The sequence below is a fragment of the Mesocricetus auratus genome, unplaced genomic scaffold, assembly GCF_017639785.1.
Source record: "Mesocricetus auratus isolate SY011 unplaced genomic scaffold, BCM_Maur_2.0 Super-Scaffold_100010, whole genome shotgun sequence".
Taxonomy (NCBI): domain Eukaryota; kingdom Metazoa; phylum Chordata; class Mammalia; order Rodentia; family Cricetidae; genus Mesocricetus; species Mesocricetus auratus.
The window spans coordinates 58709023-58730706 of record NW_024429194.1 but is presented as its reverse complement, the minus strand read 5'-3'; the positions used below and the strand labels follow the sequence as shown (position 1 = coordinate 58730706).

At 42.2% G+C, this 21684-nt stretch overlaps 2 long non-coding RNA genes across 2 annotated transcripts; one reads left to right on the top strand and one right to left on the bottom strand.

Annotated features, from left to right (window-relative positions):
• Positions 1 to 5055: 5055 nt before the first annotated feature.
• Positions 5056 to 12522, bottom strand: LOC121142835. Its single transcript, XR_005879945.1, has 2 exons — positions 11920 to 12522; positions 5056 to 5438 (listed from the first exon to the last, which is right to left on the bottom strand). It is a non-coding gene; the product is annotated as an uncharacterized LOC121142835 (long non-coding RNA).
• Positions 10293 to 14957, top strand: LOC121142836. Its single transcript, XR_005879946.1, has 2 exons — positions 10293 to 11489; positions 12984 to 14957. It is a non-coding gene; the product is annotated as an uncharacterized LOC121142836 (long non-coding RNA).
• The last annotated feature ends 6727 nt before the right edge of the window (positions 14958 to 21684 follow it).

Here is a 21684-nt window from a genome sequence, read left to right as displayed (position 1 = left end):
TCTTACCATCTGTGACCTTACAAATGTTGATGCTTTCCTAGTCTTGGAAAGAGGTACCTCTGAGGACAGTACCAGAGACAACTAGTTGGCCCCAGTAGCTTCTTGCATTCTCTCTGAGTGAAGAAAAACTTCTTAGGGAAGTTGAGGCTCAGACTCTGTGATGGTTTGACAAAGAAAGACCCCCATAGGCTCAAATATCTGAATGCTTAGTCATCAGGGAGTGGGGCTACTTGAGAAGGATTAGGAGGTGTGGCCTTGTTGGAGGAAGTGTTACTCTGAGGTTTCAAGAAGGCCAGGCTAAGCCCAGTGTCCTTTCTTCCTGCTGCTGTGGAGTCAGATGTAGAACTCTCAGCTCCCTCTCCAGCACCATGTCTGCCTGCATGCTGTCATTCTCCCTGCACTGATAATGGACTAAATCTCTAAAACTGTAAGAAGTCCCAAATTAAATGCTTCTTTTATAAGAGTTGCTGTGATAATGGTTTCTCTTTACAGTCATAGAACACTGACCAAGACCCCAAGAAGTCAAACAAAAGCACCTAAAAGACTACAAGATGGGCGGGCATGTGGAGGTATCAAAGAGGGGTAATGAAGGATTGGAAAAAAGAAAATAGAAGATATGGCATATTACTTTGGGAGAAAATACTGAGATGTTTTTCACTATATCACATTCCCAACAGCAATATGTAGTATTACAGTTTTCTGCATCCTCATCCTATCTGATTTTTCATTAAAATAAATTCATAACAGTGAGTATAAAACAGCATCTCACTGTGATTTTTGATTCACATTTCCCTAATACTTAATGAATATGAGCATCTTTTTGTGTTCTTATTGGCCATTTCTCCATTGGAGAAGTATGTATTCAGAGTCCTTTGTCTACTTTAAATTAACTTGTTTTTCTTTCTTGATAGTGACCTTTCATTTTTAAAATGTTTTAATTGTGGGTGTCAGTGAGGAGGCCTAGGTAATCTATTGATCCTTGGGCAGTAGATCAGTATTTATCCCAGGTATACAAATGGACTTAGGACACCCATCCAACAATGAGAGATGCACTCTCACCCTGGACTCTTATGGGAGGGTCTAGGCCCTGCACTGGATGAAATGACAGACTATGGACACCCCCATGGAGGGCCTCACCTTCCCTGGGGAAATGAGGGGATATTGGAGGGGTTGATGGGAGGGCGTGGGAGAAGGGGAGGGAAAGGGAGTGGGACCTGGAACTGACATGTGAAGTAACCTTGTTTCTAATTTAAATTTAAAAATAATAAAAAAAGAAATTGGCTATAAATAAACCAAGCCAAGGCAGAGCATTCATAAATAAGGAAAAAAAGTTTTAATTTTGATGACCTCTAATTTCTTTGTTATTCATGTCTTAGGTGTGTTATTTAAGAAACAAAGGTCATAAGGAGCAATACCCATGCCTTTTTTTTTTAAGAATCTAAGGGCTTGGGATTTACTTTGAGTACTTTTTTCCCCTCTTTTTAATAGAGTGAGGAAGGGGTCTAAGTTTGCTCTTTTGCACGTGGGTATCCAATTGTCCCTGCTCCATTTGTGTTTGCCCAGATTCTGATAGGATTCATCTTGATCCTATTAGAGACACTGTCCTGGTAAACCACCATTAAAGAAAGATACTAAACCTTTCATTTGTGTCATGACCACTGTTTCCCTCGGCATGCTATATATTTTCCTTTGGAGCCAGAGGGTGACCTGTGCTGTTAATCTCGCATTATGAGAATGTCTAGTCAGTCACCAGCTATTCTCCCCATCGTTTTAACAGGTATCATTAAGGGCCATGTGTTGCCTGCTCTGTAGAAGAAGGGATTAGACAAGAGTATCTCAAGCTTCACTTTCAGTTCCACCATATTTCCACCTTTTAGTCTAAATATTGACCTTGTCTTCACCAAGCCATTCTCTCCCCCCTGCAGTACTGAGGCAAAACTAAGGGAACGGCTGTGTAACCACAGAAAGAGGGCAGCAATACTTTGGCTAATAGCATTTTAGGGGATCTGCTGGTTTTGTCCTGCATGTGTTGTCTTTCTTTTATTTTGTTGTGGTTTCTTAAGACACTGAGATGATGAAAGCCTTGGCCACAGAGAATCAAGGTCATAGCACCAAATGTGTAACAAATCTTGCCTCTGGAGATGGGGAGATGTGATGGCTGGAACTCTTGGCAGAATTTTCCTGAAACCTTGGAAACATTTTAAGGGAGGTGGAGAGACATAATAAACTGCTTCTAAAAGTCTAGATGACTTAGTCTTAGGTGTAAGAAAACAGACCTATTTTTTTTAAATAAGGGAATTAAGGTTAATTGGTGGGGCCTGCTATTAGTTAAAAATGGAATAGTTTATTGAGAGTAAAGAACTGTTAATGTCTAACTAGAAAATAAAAAGGTTAATAGGCAGAATTTTAGGCAAGTTCCAGGTCAAAATAAACAGTTCTTTCTAAAAATCTGAGTAGTTCAGACCAGTAGAGGCTGCTGCTCTTTTAGGCAGGCAGCGCCTACTTCTAGAAGATTCCTACAGAGACTGGTGGGCCACCTTTGGGTATATGACACCTGCATTGATGCATAAGGACTAAATAGCACCTGAGGCTACTTCCTACCTAGCCATCTGTCATCTAACATCCTCTTAGTCATCCTCTATAACATTGGGCTCTGCCTTGACATCTCTCATACTTAGCCATTCCAATTTTTAGCTTTTCTCCCACTGAAGCTAAAATTGAAAATTCTCTACATGAGCTCCACACACAAGGTGAAATTCATTACAGTATCTTTTCTCCTTGTTGGTACCACTATTTGTTAACACTCAATTCAAAATCTCTTCCTGTGGGAAGCACTGTGTGTGGGGGCAGGGAGTCAAGCCCAGAAATCTTTGACTCTTTCTGCTATAGGTCTACATTGCAAGTTATGTTTACCCATCTGGCTCTTCTACTGAATGCTGACCACCTATGTTGGTCAGCTCTCTGTCACTGTGTCAAAATACCCAAGATACCTACTTTAAACTAGAAAAGATTTCTTTAGGCTTGTCTTTTCTGAGGTTTCAGTTCATGGTCCTGTTGCTCTGGTCTAGAGATAGCTAGCATTGTACATCATGGTGGGAGCTTGTGGCAGAAAGGACCCATTTACTTCATGACAACTGGAAGCAAAGAGAAGGCAGAGTAGGATCTGGTTTCAATATTCCCTCCAAGAAAATGACCTGACTTCATTCCTGTGTCCTACCTCTTATAAGCTCCACTTGGTCCACACACAGGTTGTGGACCAAGTCTTTCTCACATGGACTGTTGGACCTAAGAAAGGCTTGGATGCGAGACCCAGTATAAGCTCCTGAGCCTGACTTGAGTTTAGGGCTCGGATGTGAGGCCCATTGTAACCTCCTGAGCCTGGCCAGAGTTTGGCAACCTGTCTCTAATCTGTAACCTCCACATGGGGGTGACTCAGCCAGATCTGATGCAAGATTGCCCCCTGCCTAGATACCTGCCTGCTTGGTGGAATACTATTGGCCCTTAACTCCTCATGTCACCTTACCCTATCCTAAGATTCCCATCCCCTACCTCAGTCCTATATAAGTTCCTGCCTGTTGAAATAAATCAAGATCCTGCTTCGACAGACTCCCTACCCAGTGTATGTTCTTTTTCTCCCCGGTAACTAATGCTGCGGGGCAAGGGGGGGGCAGGTCTGAGTCATCGACACTCACTATCTTGCTCAGCCCCCGGGAAGAGGCCGGCTAGACCGGCCCTTCCCCGCACTACCTGCAGGGAAGATCCTGCAATGGACCTTCAGGAGATGTTCCGGGTCTGAATGGTAACACATCCTCCAGGGCTAGGATGGCTCCATATCTTTGTACTACTAGAAACTGAATGATCCCGCAGTTGCTTAGCACATACTGCTGAGTAAATGGATTAGTGAATGTATTACTGGGACTACACATTTCTATTGAGGGCTTATAGTCATAGGACACCATCAAGGATAAGAAAGGCATAGTAATCAAAACCCATACTTCTATATATGAAATATTATTTCATGTATATATGCATAAGCCTTAGATTCCCCCATCTTTCTGCCCAAGGGAATGAATTTCATCTAGCTGATGAAAAGGCAATGTTTACTAACAGTAAATGGAATGTTATTGCAATGAGTTCTGGGCTCTGACCTAAACTGAGGATTTCATATTAATGGGGAAGGAGAGATGTCAGGAAGTCTGAAGGACATCATCTGAGAACAGAGAAGCAATGAAAACATGGTTCGCCGTAATTTTTGGACCTCTTGTATATATCAGTGCCTGTGGAGAGAGGAACTGGAGTTTCTTTCACAAGATGCTAAAAGTTCTCAGTCCGTGGGCAAGGATTGGGGCAAGGGTGCAGTTCTGCTCGTAGGAGCCTTGTGTAAAGCAAGCAGAAAAGAATAACCTAGGGAGTTGTTCTAAGGGGTATTCAACAGCCGGGATGACACCTCCTCCACCTCCTGGCGTAAGCGCCATGCTGCTGCCCCTGTGCCAGCAGAGGCGATGTTCACGTAGCTGAGATCACCCCCAGGAAATCTTGAAAAGCAGACAGAGTTTACCACCAGCTCTTTTATAGCTTCCCCTCTTTGACAGCTGCGAGCATCATCTTCTGTCTTCTCTCAACTCCCCCTTCATCTTACTTGTTTATACAGCTCTCACTGCTATCTGTGGCTCCCCATCGGGGCATCCTGACAGGCCATTTCCTGGAACTTATTGCCTCCTAGTCCTCCCCTGGTCACCATGGCTCCATGTTTTGTCTCGAGAAAAATTGTTTGACCAGTTTGAGCTAAATGCTAGTGGCTGATTCCTAGTGTGTTATTCTTCCCAGGTGGGAATTCTGCCAGAGATTCTCAATGGTTTACTCACAAGGTGGAGTAAATATTAAATATTAAGTAGAAGAAACCACTTTAAAAGCTTATTCCTACTAAGATTTCCATTTAAAATGGGTGTTTAATCTTTAAAGCAATTGAGATTTTTAACAGATTTCACAGTGTGTGTTACACACACACACACACATATATATATATATCAGTAGAATAAGCAGAGCACACAGCACTTGAGATTCTGTTTTTACTTTAACGATTTTAACATCAGCATTTGCAATTTGAGGAGAAGTGCATTTGTCAAAGAAACTAATCATCTTGGTTTTTAAGACCCAAAAAAGCAATAATAATGAAAATTTGGATGTCTTCCCAGTAAATTTTTGGGAGCTGACTGATGGTGGCTGGTGTATCTTCTTTGTGCCCTTCCTTGACAATTCCTCACCAGGGCACACTCTGCCCAGCCCAGGGTGAGTATAAGATAGACCATTGTTTCATGTTCTAATGACACAGACATCCATTGTGTTCACAGTACGTGGAGAGGGAAGTAGGGAGGCTGCCATGAATTATTAACTGCTGCTCTTCTGAACTTATTCAACAATGCAATGCTAGTCGCTTCCTGTGGGGAGAAAAATGAAAGAGAGGAAAGAAAGGATGGGAGGAGAAAAGGAGGAAAGAAGTCTGAGTCCATGCAGTGTCAACACCGGCAATGAAAACATCTTTGAATATGTTTTCCCAAGATTCGCCCAAGGGTTTTGATCGGTTGTGCTTGCTCGCTGCATGTTCCTTATTTAAAGATAACTGTCCACACAGTTGCATATTTCCTCTAATCCCTCTGGCTACCTGTTAGAATGTCTCAATTTTAAGCGGGAGGGGTGGTGGGGGGTGGGGGGCTGGGGAGAGGGGTTGGGGAGGTTGGGGGTGGGGGGTTTCTCTGTGTAAGAAAGGCTGCCTTTAGTTTTCTTTTTGTTCTTACCTATTCTCGTGACATTGTAACCACATACACGAAGGGGCGAGGGGGGGTGAGAAACAGAGAACACTGATCATGATCTCTGATGGGGATGAAGTTACTTAGTATAGCTCACACTCTGAATACAGCTTCTTTTTAAAATAGTTTGTCTTTAAAGTAGTTTTACTGGAACACAGCAGTGTTTGTTCACTGTGCATTGCCCATGGGCATGGGTGCTTCCACATTAAATAAAATTAACATAGCCTACATGGTCCTCAAGGCATAAAAGTTTGACTATTGGGCTTTTCGCAGAAAATACATTTTCTGCTCCTATATGTTGGGTCATTATCCATAAATTGCAGCTGGCCTATGAACTGCTTACTGCCTACTAGCATCAGCATTAGGACTCTGCAGCACAATAGTAGCCAAGCATGCCACTGTGCACGCTGTCTAGTCCAGCGACGCTCTTCTCTGCAGGAAGACCTCTTGAGGAAGGAGTGGTGTGGAGATTTGCACTCTGGTGTCAGCCTTGGCCTCTTGTGGATCAGCGCTTTTATTAGCACTGACATCAGTGAATCTACAAAACTTTAACTTTCTTTGAGGAGAATACTTTCTTTATAACATTTCTGGACTGTGTGACTCACAGAGATGTGTGGAACTATGACTTAGCTTTTGTTGTTTAATAAACGACTCCAGAACTCTGTGACCTAAAACAAACTACAGTTCAGCGATTCAGCCTGGGCTCGGCTTGGCGGCTCCGGCCATGACTGGGCTCCGAGGCTCTGCAATTGGGTTTATTCATGCATCTGTGGGCAGCTGGCAGACCAGCTGGGGCTGGTAGGGGAAGAAGGCTTAACTAGTATAGCTTTCTGCTCCATGCGGTCTCTCTTGGTGATCAGGCTGCCATGCTGGGCAGGGGCCTTGAGAAGCGTCTGCATGGTCCCCATGAAGCTGCCTTCAAAACTCACAAAATGTCACCTCTTTCACAGTCTCAGACCAAGCAAATTACAAAAGCAGCCCATATGGGGTGGGAAAACAGATTTCACTTCTTGGTGGCATCACAGCCATTCTATATAGTCAGTCACAGGAAGGGAAGGAGGATTATTGCTCCCCTTCATTCCTTCCTTCTTTTCAAACTTTGGTCAACCATGGGGAATTAGCTAGAGTGGTAGAGTCTTGTTTGCAGGCTTTGGTCAGGTTTCCCTATGCATTCTAGCGTGCACTGTGACGTTGCTCGGTTAACTTGATCTAAGTTTGGAATTGCATGTGAGTTTGATGAGAGGCTGACAGCAGGAAACAAGCACTTAGTTTAGAGCAACAGTGGTGCACATAGGCTCAGTTCTGGTCTCGCTGTACAGGAAACTACAGCATTACAGATCACATACTAAGCATTTCTATAGTTGTGTGTCTGAGAGCAGATTGACAAGGCTTACTGAGCCACAGAGCCTCCAGCACATTCTCTACACAGCGAGGGAACAACAAATTTCAAAGAGAGAGATAGAGGATTCTTAATAATAACTAATATCTATGATCCTGGCCTTGTTCTCTCCCATTACCTGTAGTTATGTGTTAGTATTTGTTTCTGCAATAACACATTAGCTTTCTTTAAAACTTTATTTGGGAAGGAGGAAAGATCAGATGAAGGGTAGCAGACAAGGGGTGGAGGATTGTGTAACTCACTTTGTCATACCTGGAAACTTATTTTAAGCTCAGTGCATTTGCTCAGGGAAATTGAGTTCACAAACTATTTCTATGAGATAGATTCTGCCCCCGTCTTACACTTGAAATGAGTTGATATGTTGAGAAGTTTCACTATAACATTTCAAAATAGAGATAATTAGTAGAAACAGCAGTTAATACATGTCTATTATTAATAAGAATGTATGGATGCAATTAGACACAGGTGTGTGTGAGTGTGTGTGTGTGTTTAATTCTGGAGGCAGAATCCAGGAATTTATGCATTTTAAGGAACCCTTTGTACCAATGAGTTTCATCTCCAGCCTACACACAGAAAACTCTCTCCTTCTCCCTCTCTGTCTCTCTGTCTCTATCTTTGTATGCGTGTATGTGCTCATGTGTGTGTTCATATGTGCTTATATGTAGGCCAGAGTTCAACACTAGTGTCTTTCTCAATCTCTTTTCTACCTTGGGTCTCTCTTTGAACCTGGAGTTGACCAATTCAGCTCCATTAGCAAATAAGCCCCAAGGGATCCCCCTGCCTCTGCTTCCCCAAGTGTCTTGAAGTACAGGTGTGGCACTGCTCTTTTTTCCCCACCAGTACTGGGGATGAAAGTCAGATCCTCAGGCTGTTCAGTCCAACTCTTCATGTACTGCTGCAGACACAGAGCTCTTGAGTTGGAGGCCATGTTGGAAACTTTGTGTCTATCTTATGAGTCATATTTGCCCTTCCTTAGAATTGGCACACAAACATTATCTGTGATGCTCCTTGAAGGACTCTGAGACGGAAAAACCCAGAAGTTCCAGCCTGGAACTAATTCTTTGTCCGTTTTGTTTTGCAATAGTCCTCCCAGGCTTCTCTTCTGCCTACTGCCATAAGCCTAGCTTTTACTGAGCAGTTTCCTAAGAATCTTGGTTAATTCTCAGACAGAACTTTTTTATTCCAGAGCGACTTCTCCACCTGACTCCTCTAGTGTGTGATGACTGCAGGATTTTACATGGTCTGTAACACTTCACCATCATGGAGGTCCCAGATCCTTCATTGGACTCTGACCCCGGATCCTGAGCCATGTTCTGTCTTTATCAGGCTTGCCTGGTTGTTTCTCGAGTAACACAGGGCTCTTGTCTCATATTCATGAACTTATACCAGACATAGCAGTTCTTAGAGTTCACACCCCAAGGCCTTCCACAGGAGTGATCAGGGATAGCTCTTGCATTGGCCTCCAACCTGCTAACATGGCACACTCTCTCATGTCCCCATGGAGAGTTCCCTCAAATACATTATTCTTTCTTAGGGGTGAGGCCATGATGTAGTCAAGATGGAAGAAATTCTCTCCTGGTCCTATTTCCTACCCAAGGAGGACCTTTTTCAGTATTATACAATTGTGGGATGAAACATAAGCTCAGAAGAGTAGAGACTTTTTTGTTTTCACTGACATATTTTGAATTAAGGAAACAGTGTTTGGCACTCTAGGAATTTGATGACTACTTAGGCATTGAATGAAACAGTTTGTTCTTCACAATAGTAACAGTAATAGCCCAATGGCCATGGAGATGGCCCAGTTAGTAAAGTGCTTGCTGAACATTTACATTTACTTGTGGGACCCAAGTTTGGATAACCATCACCCATATAAAAGCTGAGCATGTTGGTGAAGGTCTATAACCCCCCAGCATGGAGGAGGGTGTAGAGGTAGGGGTAGGGAGACAGATAGATCCCCCACTAGTCATTGTAGTTAAATCTGTTCATAAGGTTGCTTGGGAGACCCATCTCAAGAACTAAGGCAGAGAAATGGAGGAAGACACCCAAGCTTGACCTCTGGCCTCTGCATGCAAGCATACATGGGTGAGCACACAGACAGACAGATGACAGACAGACCGACATACACATCAGCTGAGGCCTGATAAATATTATATTTCCAGAGCTCAATTATTTATTTTAGAACAATGGCAGAAATACCTAGTCCAAGAAAATCCATTCCACTATGCTGTGGTTCTCACCCTTCCTAATGCTGCAATCCTTTAATAAAGTTCCTCTTGTGTGGTGACCCCCATAAAATTATTTTGTTGTTACTTTGTAGCTGTAAATTTGCTACTGTTATGAATTGTGATGTAAGTATTTTTGGAGACAGAGGTTTGCTTATATGAGCACTTCAAATCTTTTCTATAAAAGTTGCTGCTATCCCAGCTGGCCTTTATGAGTGCTCACATAACCCAACACCAAATCACCTTGTAATAATAATTTCAGACACGCTGAAGTTTAACTCCACGCTTGGAGAAGAGCCATCTTGCCAGAAGATACAATCTATAGAAATGCATTTGCATCCTCAATTAAAGCAGATTTTCACTGTTTTATAACTCATCCCCTCAAAACCATCATTCCAAATTGGGATCCGGTTAGTTTGCCATAAAATAATAATGCAGTGGTGATTTCTCAAATTAGATATGACTTCCTCCAAAATCATAAACTCCATGCTTGGATAATACAGAATCAGTCTTCTCACTTCATATAGGCATCAATGTATCCCAAAAGGCCTTGGTGGCCAACTCCAGTAGAGCCCCGGCTCTGGGACACTAGAAGACAGACCTTGGTGTGTGGAAAATTCTCTCTGATCTGACTCAGCAGAGACGTCCTCATCCTCTTGTCACTTGGGGACTTTGCAGCATATGGATCCTTGTGGATGTCCGCATCATGTGGGAGACCCATGCTGTTTCACCATCCTTCAGTCAGCCAGCAGCACCCCTGTCAGTGAATTACTACCAGGTCAATCAAAGGTAAAGAGGGTGCAGTTCATTTCACTAAGGTCATTGTCATTCCTTCTATGTTTTCTGTTTCTTTTTCCTTCACAGGAAATTATCATTCTTCCTTACCATCTCCACCTATTCTCTGTGGTGCACCTCTCAGATCTCCGACTTTGGGCACCACTGTGAAGTCTACCAGTGCATTTGATCCAAATACGTATCGTCTTTGAGCTGCTTCCAGACATCTGTTGAGCAATGCAGGGATATTAAGGCAGCTGCTGTGAAAAGCCCGGGACTCCTCTGAAAGGAAACTTAGACTTCGGGACTTTACTAACCTCTCTTAGGACTAACCTAAGCCCAAGCTGCTCAGCAGCTGTCCAGGTTAGCTTTTACTTGACACAACCTGGAACTACTTTGGAAGAAAATCTCAACTGAGGAAGTTCCTATGTCTCACTGACCTTTAGGGATGTCTATGGGAGAGTGTCTTGATTTTTGATTGATGTAAGAGGTTTCACCCCCCACTGTGGGTGGTACCATTCCCTATGTGGGTGATCCTGGACTATGTGAAGAAACTAGATGAGCATGAGCTTGCCCAACAGCAAGCTGTGTCCTCCATACTTCCTACTGTGCTTCTTCGGGTGTGAAGTGAGTTCTCTGGTAGAGATCATACTATGTGGGGTAATAAGCAGGCTTGCCTATGAGTTCCCACAGAAATGACTCAAAGACGGCTGCATCATCAAAGCCCATCCCTGCATGAGTGACATCTCACAGAAGCTGTGAAATCTGGAGCTCACTGCACAGCAGCTCAATAGAATGGACATTGTTCTTTCTAAGTGACTTAGCTGTTCTAAGCCTCTTCTAGGCAGCTGGTCTGGTCCCAGAATCTTCTCTGCAGCTTGGCTTCTCTGAGAGGTGTTGGGATATTTGTACACTGTGTGAAGATATATTGCTGTAGATTGATTTAATAAAGAGCTAAGTGTCGAAGGCAAGAGGTAAAGCAGGACTTCCAGGCAGGGAAAGAAGAAGTAAGAGATGAAGCTAGGCATGAGAGAGACAAGGAACAAGTGGGACACACAGAATGGGATAGAGGTAAAAGCCACGTGGTAGAATGTAGATTAATAAAAATATGGGTTAATTTACATTATGACAGTTAAAAATAAGCCTAAGCTCTGTGCCAGTGCTGAGGTATCACTTTGATAGCCTGTTGTTATATTCTTAGAGAATCTGAATCACCTGCACATCCCTCAGAAAGTCACACTGGCTCATCATATCAATGACATCGCGATGACAAGACAGGAATAGGTGGTGAGTATCTTGGAGGCAAGTCACACATCCACACTCCTGGGGTAGATTCAGGACCTCTCATTTCTGGGAATGTTTTAACAAAGGTATCAGGGTAGTTAAAAAGCAAGTTTCTAAGCCTTGCATGCTATGCTACAAAGAGAGATGCAAGACTTCTTATAGTCTTCATTTTGTCCTGGAGGCTACTTATTCAACCCCTAGGAATATTGATTTTGTCACATGAAAGGTGTCAGCTTCTGGGGAATGGGGGACTCAGAGCAGAAAAAAAAACTGATTGAAGCCTAACCATGTGGCTTGCACCATTTGATCTTGCAATGCTGGAGGTGACAGTGGTGGGAAAAAAATTACAAGATGGTATCAGCGACAAGCCCCAGTGGGAGAATCACAATGTGGAGACCTGTAATACAGATAGCCCACACCCTCTGACACCTACCTTGGTAGCAATGTGTGCTCCTTTCTCCAGAACAGGGCATTTTGAAAGAAGAGCTGATGAAAGGAAGGAAATAGTCAGGCTTGGTTAAGCATGACTTATCTTAATACACCAGATCATGCTGAAAAGAGACGGACCTCATCTCAGCCACTTTGGGGAAGTCCTGAAAGACAGTGGACCCAGGGCAGAGCGCAAAACAGTATACTTGGCATCTACACTAAGTGGAACAAAAAGTGACCCAAGGTCAGGACTTATACAAACTCCTAGGTAGTAGCCAGGACCCTGGCCCTCTCACTAGGTCTCAGGAAAGAAAAAAGATTAGAAAAATATGAAGTGTGGGTATATAGTAAGTGGCACAAAGTGTGAAAATACTTTTATAGCTCAATGCCCAGCAAATAGCGTTACCATGAATAAGTGCTTAGTAGCCAAGTAGACGAAACGACTCAGGCAGCTGATATTAATCATCAGTAGCCACCTCAGTTGATGTTAGTCATCTCAGAGCTGGGACAATGGATTATATTAATGAAGAGCAATGATGGCTGATGTAGAGGCTGCACATAGGCCCAGTTACATGAACCATCATGTGCTGAGACTGCTAATAACAACAGTTGCTTCTAAATACCTAGCCTTTTGGTGGTAGAGACAAAGACTGAGTTCCCAATAAAGCATCTGGGGTCGGTTCTCTCATTCCTTCCTGGGACGGTTCAGTCACACCTGTGAGAGGTGGCAGGGGCTCTGAGGGAACCCCACAGCAAAGACTCCAGTCATGCGACTCCTCTTCTAGCTGTCTCCTGTCACTAGACAAAGCCTGAACAATTGGGCACTCCAATAGGACAATAAAATCAACAAATTTTCCATATGAAGACTATTCATTTCCAGAAAAATAAATAACATCAAGTATAAGTATTATTAAAAGGTGAAAAATTAAAACAGTAGGCCACTAAGAAAAGCCTAAGTACAAGAAAAAGAAAGTCCAAAAATGAAGAATGGCCCACAGGGAATTCAAGAGAATGGTATAAGATGGGGGAGGCATCTTTCAAAGTGTCAGTGGAAATTTGCCTTTACAGATGTCACAGAGCATGTGACAAACATACCAGATGAAGTTCACACAGCAGCAAGAACTCCAAAAGGATGCTCAAGCATCATCAGAACCAAGGATGGTAATGCATATGTAAGGCCAATGCTCGGGAGACTGGGGCAGGCAGATGCAGGTAAGGCCATCCTGGACTGGTATGAGACCCTATGTAAAATATATTTCTTATGTATTTATGTAATGTATAATATAATATATATTGCAAACCAGTTGAAACATGATAAGCCTAACTGTAATTGCTTCTTGATTTCAGGCTTGTCCAACCTTTTGACATAGGGAAATGATGCTACTATCTAAAGTTCACCCTCAAGGATCGTATGAATCAAGTTATAAAACCTATTGCAAAAAAACAAACTCCTAATTCTTTAGGTGAACTTTTGACTTTGTGTTGAACTGTATTGTTTATCATCAGCTTGCACATTAAAAACATTGTTAAAATGGTTACAAATGCTCAGATCTTCTAAAATTAATTAGCCAACAGTTTATAAAATAAGGCCTTAGAAGCATTTCACCAATATTTTATCACTCTTATTAAATGTCTTACCAAGGGCTGTAACTAGCCTCTAGGTGCCTCTGCAACAATTTGAGAAAAGCTTCCAGTCTCCATGGTGCCCTTCACAACCACTCAACCCAAAAACCACTTAGCTGATCACCTTGCCTGTGAGCTCAACTATGGAGGCCAAGAGCTCTGAAGGCCAGATCCCACATTCCCCGCCTCAAAGCTGTGACTCTTTCTTCTTCATGCATGGTCCCTGTCTGAGACATATTCTCCTGATCCCTCCTCTTCTCCTTCGTATTCTTCATGGTTCCTTTATGCTTGCCTGCACCTTTAGTCCTTAGCCTCCAGATAGATTCATGTTGCCTTAAAAAAACAAATGATTTCAAGCTAGCCTCTAGACATTGGAGTCTAAAGCCAAACATCTGGGGTAAATGTTGTGCATCTGTGTTTCTGCTTCTCTTCTCGGCTCCTGGCCTTCTGCACAGCTGTTCCGTTCAAACACGTTCATCGAAGTCACTGTAGACTTTCTGTTGCTGCCGTTGTAACTCTGACTAAACCATCTTTCTTTGAACATTCCTCTCCAGGAGTGTCTCAGAGATGTCTGCCTCTCCTGCTTCTCTTTCTTGGCTTATTGTCCTACTTTTATTATTATTATTATTGTATTTTTTAAATAGTAGGCAGCACAGACTCACTTCTTTCTAAGCTTTAATGGTGGGATCTGTCATAGAGCATAACACTGCTGAAATCATATACACGCTCAGCATATTGGTAGAGAGTATTGATAGCCAGCATATTGGCAGAAATCCTATTTCATTAAGGAAAAATGATATCTAAATAATGGGTTAGATATTGTAATGAAATTGTAACACATATTGTTTTGGGATAAGGTTTATTTATTTTATGTTTATGAATATTTTGTCTGCATGTATGTAAGAGCATCCTGTGTGTGCAGGGCCTTGGGAGGCCAGAAGAGAGTATCTCCTGGAGCTGGAGTTAGAGATGAGTGTGAGCAACCATGTTGGGGCTGTGAATGTAACCCAGGTCCTCTGCAAGAGCAGCAAGTGTTCTTATTTGCTGAACCATCTCTCCATCCACACTGGAAACACTTTGTAAAGGGTCAAGCAAAACTCACCGTGGAATATATTTAATGGATAAATAACGGCTGAAAAACACCAGAGACAAATATAAATGTGCACCTGTGTGTTACTAATGCAATGAACAAGAACCAACATGTGGGATGGAATCAGAAAAACAACCTCTTTTTCTCTTCCATCACCAACTTAAAAGCATTGGATGCATCTGGTCCTTCCTTTGTTTTCTGTGGAAACCTGAGTTTTCTTTTTACTCCTCATAATAAAAGTCACTTTAAGGGTCTCTCTTGACTTAAAAGGGGGAGGAGATATTTAATGACTATTGCTTTTTGAATCATATAATAAATGTCCACCTGCTCTTTTGTGTCCTTGATGTTGGTAAAGGCACTAAGAGTGTTCTAGTATTTGGTTGTATTGACTCAGAAGCTTACAAATTCAGTCTCTTCAGGTAGCTGAAACCTTTCCATACTGGGCTTTCGGCCAAAATGTTGACTGTAACATTCCATTGTGAGTAGATGAAGAGACTAACCCAGCAGGGTACCCCAGGGTTGGCTTGAAAGCATTCTTATGAAACGCTTTGGTAAATGATTCAGAGCAGATGCCTGAACTCTCCAAAGTAGTAGGGAACACAAAACATCTCCACGAGTAAAATGCCAAGTCAATAAGATAGACTTCAGGAAGATTGCACCAGCTGGCTGAGTGGGCAGAGCAGCGGCAGATGAATGTTCAAGGACAAGATAGCAGATGCCTGTAGGACAAACAATCCTAAGTCAAGGAAATGGTCTCCAAAGGGCTTTGGAAGGTCCATGCTTGCACAAGAAATAGGCTCTTTACAGTTCTGTGTGATTGGAAGTCTTTGCACACTTGAGGTAAGGTAATGTATCTCCATTGAGCTATTCTTCCTGTCAGTGAAGGAATTCTGAAACTCAACTTCAGGATTACATTGTGCTACAGAAATTCACATGTAGTCAATATTTCCGTGAATATATGCGATTTGGATAAGGTTTTATACATATTTTTCTCCACATAGAACTACTTAGAAGGTATTTTTGTGAGTGTACTAATATTTTCTTTTTGTTCTGCAGAAGTGTTACATATCTTTCCCTGTGTATTTCTCTCTACCTTGCACATGTACATTGACAATGCAAATGTGCCATAATTTGAGATATATTTAAAAGTCATCAGTAGAGGATCTCTGCATGTTGCTTTCCCATTGAGAGGCTAGTGGGTTTGGATGGCGGGTATGCATTCTTCTAATAGGCAGAGATGCCCTTCAGACACGAGTCAGGGAAGCAGTCTGCTTCTGCAGGAGCTGAACAGCAGCCAGCCTTGTACAAACTCATTTCATAAACATTTCTCCCTTCAAAAAACATTGAGAAGATGGATGGTTTCAAATTTTTCCAGGAAGACATAGAAAGTCTGCTTGTGACTAAATCAGGAGGAAGAACCCCTCCATTTTCAACAACGGTTTAACTTCTTTTATGTTGGACCACACACATCAGCCAGAGCTTTGGAGTTTCTGTGTAAGACCACGTATCTTTCTCATTTCCCCATTTTATTAAGATGGCACATTTATGTGATGGCTATGTGCCTTACTGTGTTGCTCGTGATACTGTTTTAGGGTGGAGGGAATGCTTTGTTGCAAAGATTTTATGACATCTCTGTGGCTATAAATATTTACATATTCTTTTAAATGTCGTGATTGATTGACCATACGGTAGCATGTCAGGCTCCACCTAACTTCTCTACCTCCTCAATGAGTGTTCCTTACTCCCTGCATTGCATCTACTTAATGCTGCTCCTTGGAGATAATGTGTATAGCCTAGCCACCCCCACAAAGTCATCCCCCACAAACTAGTGTGAAGGGCTGACGGTGCCACTCAGTTAATGCAATGCCTGGCTAGCATGTGTGAAGCTCTGGACTACATCCCTAACACCACATAAACAGGGTCTTTAATCCTAGCACTCCAGGTAGAGGCAGGAGACAGGAGGATGAGGAGTTCAAGGCCATCCTCAGCTACAGAGCAGTTCCAAGCTAGTCTGGGATATATTGAACTCTAAACACAAGCAAACGAAAAAGGCAGTGTGAGCAGCTTTCAGAGTGAGTAGGACTTGAAGATGGTTCAGGAACAAGGACTCTATTAAGCTTTTGACCACTGTCAGTAGCATTAGAACAACTACACAGGCTTTTCTACGGAATAATTAGAAAATACAAGTGCTATTATATTTATTCACAGAGTATTTGTACTTCTTATCATCTTCATTTCTGATACTAACATGCAACACTGCATCTTCTCTTTGAAACAAAATGTTGCTTCTCTCTAATATTTAATGAATGGGTCTTAATCTTTATCAATCCTCATTTCCTCATTATATTCTCATATATAAACATGGAAGATATAAAAGTGGATATTTTGTGATTTTTTATAATTTATTTATTTATTTATGTGCATTGGTGTTTTGCCTGCATATATGTGTGAGGGTGTCAGATCACCTGGAACTGGAGCTACAGACTGTTATGAGCTGCCATGTGGGTGCTGGGAACTGAACCTGGGTCCTCTGGAAGAGCAGCCAATACTCTTAACCACTGAGCCATCTCTCCAGCCCCTGATATCTTTAATTAAATGACATTTCAAAAATGCACACACACACACAAACCAATGGGCCCAATAATTTTCTAATCAGTGTTTAAATTCTGTTTGGAACTCTGGAAACTTTCCTGCTACTTCAGTTTCCAAATTAAAAAAAAAAAGTAAATATGGGCCTATTAAGACACTTTCCATCAGGACGCACAGATCTGAGTTAGAGGGGATGTGTAAGGGGAGGGACTGGGGGGGAGAAGAGATGGGGAAACTGTGGCTGAAATGTAGTATCTGAGAGAAGAATTTTTAAAAACGACACTCCACCCTCTGCGAAGGTTCTCCTTGACAACAGTTCTATCTGATAGTCCCCTGTAATTTTCCACCAACAGCTGGTACCCAAGCTTCTTTTAAGCAGACACAGGGTTCATATGCATTAAATGTGAGTAAACCAGTCGCAAAAGCCTTGTACTCTCACATGTTTGGCTCCAGGCATGGGAAAGTCGAGTTAAAAAAAAAATCAGCACTGAAGGATAGAATGAGGAAGTCACGGAGTAAACACACCCAGTCTGGGCCAAGGGTGTGCGCTCAAGATAAGCCAGTCCTACCTGCCTGTCCTGAAGGACCCAGACCTGAATCCATAGGTAAGAAACCCCCACCTGGGCGGTGGTGGCACACCCTTTTAATCTCAGCACTCAGGAGGAAAAGGAAGGCAGATTCCTCAGTTCAAGGCCAGCCTGGTCTACAAAATGAGTTCCAGGAAGGCCAGTGAGTGCTACACAGAGAAGCCCTGTCTCAAAAAAAGCCCAAAACAAGAAACCACCACCCCTGAGAGATATGGAAGATAATGTACCCTTCTAGCCCTGAAAGGCAGGTAGTATTATTATCTCCATATTATACAGAAACTGGAATTTGAGGTCTTTTTTAGTACCAGTTAGGAAATTGGACGGCTAGCTGCCTGAGTGAGTCATGGTCCAGCTGCTCAACCCTGTAGCTACAATGGTCCAAGACTATTATTCAGGGTTTTTGGAACTCTTTGCTTTAACTGTGCCCAACTTACATCCTGATTATTTGATAATGTATACATTACAATAATTCTGCATTGTACCAATTAGCATGAAAATATGTGTGTATTAAATATTTCTTTTCTGTGTTTGAATAATCCCTTTTCATGTCAGTGTTGAATTTCACTTTGGTCTTTGCTGCCAAACCGAGAAAGCATTGGCACGGATATTGGAAGTGGGCAGTTCTCCCACCCAGCAGGACAGTCTTCCTGACACAAAGTCACCACAGAGAAATTTGCTGTCACCTCATCCCTTAAAACGAAAGCCAGAATGGAGGGACTCTCCACCAGGGGGCAATGTATCACATGATCAGAAAAAGTAATAAATTGATAGCAAACAGCCATGTTTTGATTATAAATTTTCAACTTGTTGATTTTTTTTCTTTTTTGAGACAGGGTCTCTCTACATAACCCAGGTTGTCCTGAAACTCTAAATATAGACGAAGCTTGTCTTGAAATCATGGAAATTCACTTGCCTTTGCATCCTGAGTGCTGGCTGGGATCAAAGGTAGCTGGTTGGTTTTACATTTGAACTAACTTGAAACATCAGAAGATCCATCAATTACTGGCTCTGCATTTCTTTATGATAGGAACTGGTTTGTGTGTGTATTCAAGCCCATTCTCAGCCTCATTTAACTAGCCAGGAACTCCTAGGCACCCCATCCTTTGTGTAATATATGCTCATATCTTTCTGCCCTGCCTCCTGCAGTTTACCTACCTGACCTCTGTGGCGTTTCCATTTATGAATTCCTTGTGTAAACAAGGCTATGACATGAAATGTAATTGCAAGGAAGGCTACGTATGTTAAACTTGTAGGCTTTTTCAAATTAAGAAATTTTCACTTTGTTCAGAATTATTACTTTGCCATCAAAGAATACAATAATTTTAGGTATTAGCACACAGATCAAACTATTTTTAGATTGATGCTTTCACTAACGCATGAGTACTTTGAATTAACCTATTCTTTGTCTTGTCCTCCTGCTGAAACAGAAATTTTCATATTCATCTTGAATCCTCTCCTCGGGGAATCTAGACACTTCCCTTCCTCTATCCTATGTCTATTGTTGCCTCAAACCAATTTGGCATCTAGCCACAGCTGCAGGTAAGAGTAAGAATTATCCAGCTCTAGGAGCTTGCTTAGATGTTGTTTCTTAACTCAGCTGCTCCCTTCTCTCTGGTGTGTGAGGGCAAAGAGTGCTGAGTCTCACGTATCTGCTACACTCTTCTGTGAACTTACTTACAATCCATCCAAGGGAAGCATAGCCAGCGCTGCTCTCCAAGACCTTGGCAATGCAACCCTCTCTCCTGCCAGACTCCCAGACTGTCCTCACTCCTCAGGGTCAAACACATTTCTGACTTCACAGAGCAGTTACTGTTGCTCTGTAGAGGTGGTGTAGGGTAGAAGGTAGCTCCAGCCTGGGGTCATCAAAGCTTGTTTTGAGTTATTATTCTGTTTGTTATCGAATGATTTGCTATCATATGAGAATGTTTCCTGAGTTCAAAATGAAGGATAATTCTTTATAATTTGCTGCTTTCCTGAAAATAATTATGTTACTGCAAATAAAACAACACTGAGTGCAGAACGGTCTGGAAAATGCTCCAGAGGCAAGCAGACCTGAGATATCCAGTCTTCTAATCTCAAGGCTACAGGAATTCAGATGCATGTGAGTGTGTTCCTCATTCTCATCCTCAGGGAGAAAAATTTTAGGGCAGAGTTGGTCAGTTGCTGAAATTCTGCCTTTAATTTTATAAAGGACATGGACTGAAACACATTAGACTGTAGATTCCCATGTCATATGAGCCCTTCCACCAATCCAGCAATCGAATAGGCAAACTGAACCTTAGACATGGCTCTTTATGGTTCTTTAGGGACTAGTGAGATTGCACAGACAGCAAAATGCTTGCCATGAAAACATGGGAAGCAGAGATATATCCCCAGTCCCTACATAAAAACCCAGGCATGACATTGTACACCTGTAATCCCAGTATTGGGGAAGCAGATGGGAAACTCTCACTGTGCAGCTCTGCTAACTGAATTGGTGGACTCTAGCTTCAATGACAGTCCCTATCTTAAAAAAATAAGATGGAGAGTAATAGAGGAATACACACAAAATCAAACTCTGGCATCCAAATGCATATGGGCACATATGCACGAGCAACTGCATGCACACACACACACACACACACACATACACACAAGCACACACACATATACACATGCACACATATATATGCATACACACATTTACACATGTACAAATACATATACACATGCACACGCACACACATATACACATGCACACACATATACACATGCACACACACATATACACATGCACACACATATATACACATGCACACACCTATATACATGCACACATACACACAAAGGCTATAGGCTCTGTGGGGGGGGCGGGACTACAATATTAAGCATCTTGCTTTATCACTCTCTAGCTTATTCCCTCAATACAAGGTCTGCCATTGAACCTGGAGCTAGGCTGGCAGCTAGTAAGCCCTAGTAATCCTGGTGCCCCTACCTTCCACAGAGCTGAGGTTACAGTCACATGAGCATCAATGCTCAACTTTTCTTTTTTAAATGGGTGCTAGGGATTTGAACGTAGGTCCTCATACTTGTACATCTCTGCAACATTGAAAGATGCCTCTTTAAAGAGAACCTCAGCTGAACTTGGTGGCTTACACTACTAATCCCAGCACCTTAGACACTGAGGCAGGAGATTGCCACAAATTTTAAGCCAGGCAGGGCTACACAGTGAATTTCAGACTATCTTGATTTAGTGTGTGAGCACTTCATTCCAAAACCAACAGAAATAAAAATCTTTCTACCAGTCCTACCATACCCACCCTCAAAACTATGGTGTTAGGAAATAAGATTTCCATGATATAAAAGTAAGATAGGAAGTCTTTCAGATTCACAATTTTTTAGTTAAAACACACACCAAAATATGTTATTATTCTTGCTTCACACTTACTTTGTATGATTATACACTTCATGATTTCAAAATAAAGCCATATAAAGCACATTTTGCTGCATTGCTGGGAAGGATCAATTATCCCTTCTCCTCCTCATTTTAAACCCAGAAGGAGCTTGAAGCATGCCATCTCATAATAGGGTAAAATATGATGGTGTGTCATAAACACGTCCCATTGGCAACAGCTGGCATCCAAATATTTTTGGTAAGGTATTTTATCTTGATTTTTCAGAATCTAGGAACCTTGCCAGCTTCTGGGAATGTGAGCAAATTTAAACGGAGAACATCTCGGTCTTTGGAATCCAAATCACTTTCGAAATTCAAAATATACATTAAAAACATAAAAATACCTAAAAGCTATAAAAATAAGGTGCTGGGCGCTGTGACAGAAGGATCCCAGGCTCCAGGCCACCCTGGGCTACAAAGACAGCCCCATTCTGGGGGATGGAGTCA